The sequence below is a fragment of the Pseudophryne corroboree genome, chromosome 9, assembly GCF_028390025.1.
Source record: "Pseudophryne corroboree isolate aPseCor3 chromosome 9, aPseCor3.hap2, whole genome shotgun sequence".
NCBI classification, from domain to species: domain Eukaryota; kingdom Metazoa; phylum Chordata; class Amphibia; order Anura; family Myobatrachidae; genus Pseudophryne; species Pseudophryne corroboree.
The window spans coordinates 203754671-203761880 of record NC_086452.1 but is presented as its reverse complement, the minus strand read 5'-3'; positions in this window follow the sequence as shown (position 1 = coordinate 203761880).

The following is a 7210-nucleotide window of genomic DNA, read 5'->3' as shown; positions in this document are numbered from 1 at the left end:
ACACACATCAAACTTACGATTATTAATCTTATTATTTACAAACAAACAAACAAATTATGTCAGTTAGGAGCTTATTGTTTAGAAAAACATGTAAACACATATATTCACACACTACACCTCCAAAACACCTCCAAACAAAAATATACTATTTAACATTAGCCCCTTATTTATAAACAAACATGGTAATGGCCAATTGTGCAGTGTTCTTTAGGTATTCTTTGAAGACTTAATTGGTCATGACCACAATCATTCATTACACTAATTGGATTCGTAATTGAGGAAGGCTTGTTGAGTTTGAATTGAAAGGTGTAATATAACTTGAAAAAAACCCTCATTGCTGTGCGTTTTCAGCAAAAGCGTGTGCAATGTTAAGAATGTGTAAATCTACGAGAAGTTTGTATTTTTACGATGAGGTTTTTGGTAATGCGATGGGTTCACATTAGTGCGATGTCAGTTGGCATACGCCTACTTTGTGTAATACTGCGTACGAAATAGCAAAAATACGGTGGGGGCGGATATTCGCTATTGTGCAACGTGTTCGCAATTTTGCGAATATATTGTGCGAACGAAAATAATAGCGATCAACTCGGAATCACCCCCTAAGTTCCTGCTGCGATCAACTCAGAATTACCCCCAATGTGCACCCCCTCCTATTGTTTCTATATTTAGAGCAGTGGTTCTCAATCTCGGTCCTCAGGACCCCACACGGTTCACGTTTTCCATGTCACCTAGCAGCTGCACCGTGTATCACCAACTGTCACACTTTAAAAATCTACAGGTGAACTGCAAGGGTGTAGTACGGCATGCCGGCGCTGGGGCTCTCGGCGACCAGCATACCGGCGCCCGAGGCCCGACCGCTGGCATACCGACAGCGGGGCGAGCGCAAAGGAGCCCCTTGCGGGCATGGTGGCGCGCGTTATTCTCCCTTCAGGGGGGTCGTGGACCCCCACGAGGGAGAATAGCTGTCGGAATGCCGGGTGTCGGGATTCCGGTGCCGGTATACTGTGCGCTGGGATCCCGACATTCGGCATACTGAAGACCACCCTACCTGTAAAACATGAACCGTGTGTGGTCCTGAGGAACAAGTTTGAGAACCTGTGATCTAGAGTATCTCACTCCAGGAGTCCGGAGTTTCTACAGGAGGGGTACAGCGGTTTTTTGAAAGGCTAGAAAACCAGCGCTATATACCAGAGTTTTGACGACCTTGAGGATTCTTTTCTTTTCCATTTTCTAAGTGAAAACTGAACACTGACCAGTACACCTGTACACCATTTCATTGTTTGTTTTATATAGTGCTGAAAGTGGTCCTAGTGAGGTGGTGGAACTCACCCCCCCCCTTCACCACGGTTGTGAAATAAAGGGATTGCGTGCGCCGCAAGAAGGGGCGTAGTCTCAAAAAGAAAGGGGCATGGTCACCCAATAGTGTCCCCAATTCAAATTATGCCGCATGGTAGCACAATCTTATTAACATTACACCACACATTAGAACCCCTTATACACAAAGCCCACAGTAGTAGCAACCCAAATACACACAATGCCCACAGCAATAGTGCCCATTATACAATGCCCTCAGTAGTAGTGCCTCTTATGTCCCCAGGAGTGATGCCCCTTATAAATTGCCCCCTATGCAATGCCCTCTTTAGTAGTGACCCCAGTAGTAATGCCCCCAGTGGTAATACCCCATGTAGTGTTGCCCCCAATAGTAATGCCGCCAGTCAGTAGTTATGCCCCCTGTAGATATGCCTCCTGTAGTTATGCCCCAGTAGATTTGCCCCCAGTCAGTAGGTGTGCCTCTAGTAGTTATGCACCCAGGAGATATGCCCCCAGTCAGACGTTATGCCCCCTGTAGTTGTGCCCTAGTAGACATGACCAGTAGTTGTGCCCCCAGTAGATGTGCCCCCAGTCAGAAGTTATGACCCCAGTAGATGTGACCCCAGAAGATGTGACCCCAGCAGATGTGCCCCCAGCAGATGTGACTCCTAGTAGCGCCGCTTACACACATACAAAAAAAAACCTCTCAATACTCACCAGCCCCGCTCCTGCTTCCGGACCGCTGCTGCCCTCCGCCTGACGGCCCACTCTTCAGATCTATGGGAGAGATGTCATGACGTCTCTCCCATAGCGCCGCACGCGCACACTGCCTGAGCCGGAGGCGTCCATCAGCCACTGAGCGGAAGAAGTCGGAACCCCTCTGGTAACAGAATCTCATGGTCGCCCGCTGGTAACAGAATCTCAGCGGGCGCCCGACTTCTCCCTGGGTTAGGTGAGCTGGAGGAGGCAGAACTGCATTCCAGCACCAAATGGAACTGACGGAACGCAGTTCCGCCCCGTTCCAGCTCACTTTAACCTATGGCCCCACCTTTGGCACGTATAATCCCACACACAAGCCCCCCAGCACATATATCGCATACACAGCTCCCCCCGCAACTATAGTCCTAAACACAGCTCCCCTCTCCCAGCATACATAGTCCCTGACATAGCTCCCCCTCCAGCACATATAAATCCCACACACATCTTCCCCCTCCAGCACATATAATCCCAAACACAGTCCCATCCCCCCAGCATGTATAATTCCACACACCGCTCCCAGCACACAATATAGTCCCACACATAGCCCCCCCCCCCTTCCCAGCACAGTTACTCCTTGACATAGCAACATTATGCCCCCCACCGTGAGCAGATATTTCCAACCTCTTTCTTTCTCCCTGTGTAAGGTTCATCCTGTCACTTTCAGAGCTCCAGCAGATCCTTCTCTTGGGCAGCAGGAGAGATGGACATGCAGTGATAGCACTGCATCATCTCATTACCACCACCACCACAGCCAGCCGCCAGTGCGATCATCAGAGGGGTGCTTGTGGAGGCGGACTAAGGAGGGAGACACAGTCTAGTGCTGCCCGCCCACAGTGACAGCGGGAGCAGCGCTGCTCCCACTGTCACTGTGGTCGGGCAGCACTGGACTGTGTCTCCCTCCTTAGCCCGCCTCCACAAGCACCCCTCTGATGATCGTGCTGGCGGCTGGACACGGCGGCGGGAGTGAGATGATGTCCCCATGGCCAGGCAAAGTGGGCTGGAGGTGGCGGAACTGGTTCCGCCTCCCAATACAACTGATGGAATGCGCCCCATTCCGGCCCACTTTAACATATATATATATATATATATATATATCATCACATGTCCACGCAATCACATAGACAGGACCAGCACACTGTAGTTTATGTCAAGAAATGCTGTATTATAAACGTGAATGAAGTTACAAGGCTCGTCATATACTCATCGTTTGATCAGCACAGGGAAACACAGTAGACCACCCAAACAGCCGTTTTCGGACTTAATCCTTCATCAGGGGAATAGCCTTACAAAGTGCCATAGTGCCATGTGCAAAATAAGCCTGTATAAAGTGTCAACCAATTTCTCAATACATAGACCACCATTTACAGTCGGTGGTCCAGAATACACCCTATTATATTAAGGATACCACAGATTTCTTGTGTAAGTTGAGGGCAACCGGTCCACTGGTACCTGGATGTATACTGGTGACACTAGATGTCACCAGTTTATACACGAATATTAGTCATGAGGAAGGTATTGCTGCTGTCAGGGATGTTGTTGGCCACAGTCCACAGTATGAGGGTCCACCTTTGGAATACTTATTGTTATTGATTGAAGTGGTATTACATAAGAACTACTTCTTATTCAATAACTCATTTTTCTTGCAGCTCAAAGGTACGGCGATGGGGTCTAATATGGCCCCAGCCTACGCCAATATTTTCATGTACCAGTACGAGCGATTACACATCATGGGTGATCCTGTATATTCGCGGTATATTAAGTTCTATGTACGTTTCATAGACGACTTATTCATGCTGTGGACTGGTGGCCAGCAGTTATTAGATGAATTTGTTGACAAACTTAACAGCATATTGGGATCTATTAAATTCACCAGTGCCAGTAGTGATGTTGAGATCAATTATCTGGACGTCCTGGTGCGTATACAACAAGGGACATTAACGACCGGCATGTACCGGAAGCCCACTGACAAAAACTCTCTTTTGCTCGCATCAAGCTTCCATCCAGTAGCTTTAAAAAAAGGACTGCCTTACTCGCAGTTGGTCCGGGTCGCAAGAATAGTTTCCGATAGAGCCGCTTTACCTGAAGCTTTACACTCTATGGGTGATAAATTTGTTGAGAGGGGTTATGACGAGAAGGAAGTGAAGGATGCGATCACTCGTTGCTTGCAAATACCCCGGGAAGACCTGTTGAAACCCCAACAGAGACAAAAGAATAACAGGATGGTATATACCAGCACATACTCCATTTCTTCAAACAAGGCTCGTCAATCTATCTTGAAACACTGGCATATTTTGCAGACCGATCCGGTGATGAAATATTACTGCGAAGAGACACCTTTATTTGGCTACCGCCGTAGCCATAATCTGAAAGAGGAGGTGACTTTTTCTGACATTAGCCCCAGAGTTGGCAGGGGCAATAGATGGCTGCAGCTGCAAAAGGGTGCCTTTAAGTGCCATGGCTGTGTGAACTGCAGCTTTATGATGACAGGAAAGACATGCAGTCATCCTACTAAAGGAACAACGTACCCGCTACGATTTCGGATGTCATGTGACACTAAATTTGTGACATACCTGATACTCTGTCCCTGTGGGAAAATTTATATAGGGAAGACGATACGTATGCTGAAGGAGAGGATAGCGATGCACAGGTCCTCCATAAAAAAGGCGTATCAAAAAATGGATGGAAGCACGCCACCGGTGGCTAGGCATTTTGTGACTATGGGACACAAATTAGGTGAATTTAAATTTATGCCTATAGACCATGTACCACCTTTGAGAAGAGGAGGAGATAGACACAGACTGCTACTACAGCAAGAGTGCCGATGGATCTACATGCTTGATGCGATGGTCCCTAATGGACTTAATGAAGAATGCTCATTTGCTTCATTCTTGTAATGCTGGCACTGGTGATAGATTGAAGATCCCTATAATATTGTAGAATTGAGTATAGAGAGTTAGTGCAAGTACTTTGGGTCTAATCAGCAGATTGTTTCATTATCATTCTCCATTTTTTATTTTTCATTTATTTTTATGTGTATATGTTAACTCTGTCGATACTGTCTTGCATCGGGCTAAGTGATTACCGTTGTCCTTCTTTAATCATTGTAGTGGACGGTTCATAAATATATGGACCCGATACAGAACAGTATCGAGGAGTATTCACTGGGTTGGTTGCTGGTGAATATGATTAGGTTTTTATGATAAGTCTTGTGTATACTGTTGTGGATGCGACCAGCTGCAATGTGTCCCGGACACGCTCACTTTTGATTTTGGCTTTGCTGCTCTTAACGGCTGGTGTCTGCGCCGCTGGTGGGACGCACGGTGCGGTTCACGGGTCCGGACTTCCGGTTGGGTGACGCGTGCGTGTCGCGTGTCCGGACTTCCGGCCGGGTGGTTCGCTGGCGTGCGTTCCGGCTGCGGTGCACCCCGGCCGGGCGGTGTGACGGGTCTGAACGGAAGGGAGTGGTGACGGTCACAGGTGTAGCAGGTAAGCTCCATTAAGTGTGTTTAAATAGAGCACACAAGTGAACAGTTTTTTGGCACTTTATACAGGCTTATTTTGCACATGGCACTATGGCACTTTGTAAGGCTATTCCCCTGATGAAGGATTAAGTCCGAAAACGGCTGTTTGGGTGGTCTACTGTGTTTCCCTGTGCTGATCAAACGATGAGTATATGACGAGCCTTGTAACTTCATTCACGTTTATAATACAGCATTTCTTGACATAAACTACAGTGTGCTGGTCCTGTCTATGTGATTGCGTGGACATGTGATGATATATTTACCTGCTTGACCGGACACCTGGACTATACCTTTGAGAGTGTCAGTGCGGCTTCCCGGATTCTCATTCTGTGATAATCTTATATTAAGTATTGGAGCTGCACCACTATTGGACTATTTTTAATGGTTTTATTAGTTTGTTTTTTGGTTCTCTGTTTATATTAATTTTTTTGGAGTGCACTTTTTTATCTTTTTCACTCAGTATATGATGGAGAATGATGTTGGTAATCTTACAGGAACGAAAAGGTTTCTTGAAAAATATGTTAGTCGTATTTTATTTAACACCACAGATCAGCTGTCTTTTGATGTAGATTCACCAGCTGAGGTGAATAGTGATTTACTTAAGTTACGCAAGAGGTTGATTGAATTGGAGTTGCACGGTTTAACACTCTCCCAATATCATAAGGAGAACCTCATCCCGAGGGGGTTGAGGATTAGAAATCAACCAACACTTGGGCGTAATAATAAAGAATTTTGTAGACAGTGGTGCCAGATATTGAATCAGTGCAGCTTTGATCTGATAGTGTTAATTGTGCAACAAGTTAATTCAGACATTGACAATGTAAAAAAAGAAATAACCTTATGTGAAGCCCAGGGTCTTGCTATTTTGAAAGCTGACAGCACAGTGGACTGGTTGGCTCAACTTGATGAGAATTTGGTCTCGTTTAAAAATGAATTGCTAGCCTTTAAAAAAACTAAATATAAAAAGGTCAAGGATGACTACAAGGAACTCAGGGTGTACCCCTGGGTTTTTGCCCCGTTAAATCGTAGACCATGGCGATCAGGACAGGGGTATAGGAAAAGGAATGATACACATTTCACTGATTTAGAATCTCAGACATCACACAGTGACTCCGATACCTCCACCCAAGGTAAAGGCTCAACGGCTTTTTTAGGCGGAAGGGCCAATACCAGGAGCTATGTGAGGGGCAACAGAAACCCAAAAAACCTTGTAGACGGGGAGGGCAGAGACACAAAAGTCGTAGGAAAAGGTCAGAAGGGAGGCAGGAGATAACAATATTGAATCTATCGACCTATTCACCCACTGATTTAGAGCTAGCTGTCTTATCTAAAGGATTGACTCATGTACAAACATATCGGCAGAACAAGTTTAACTGTGAAATTGAATTATATAAGTTTCAGAGACAGTTAAGACTAAAAAATCATTTTTTCAGGAAGGGTGAACAGGAGGACAGACTCTCGTTATTTAGAGGGAGGAGTACTTTTGAGCCACCTGCAACGAATGCCTCTATAGAAACTTTTATGAGGCTGGTACGGACTGAAACTCTATCTTCCGTACAGAACACCAGGCTGCGTTTCTCTAATATGTCTAAATTGGAAACGGAGGCAGTTAAGAGCCT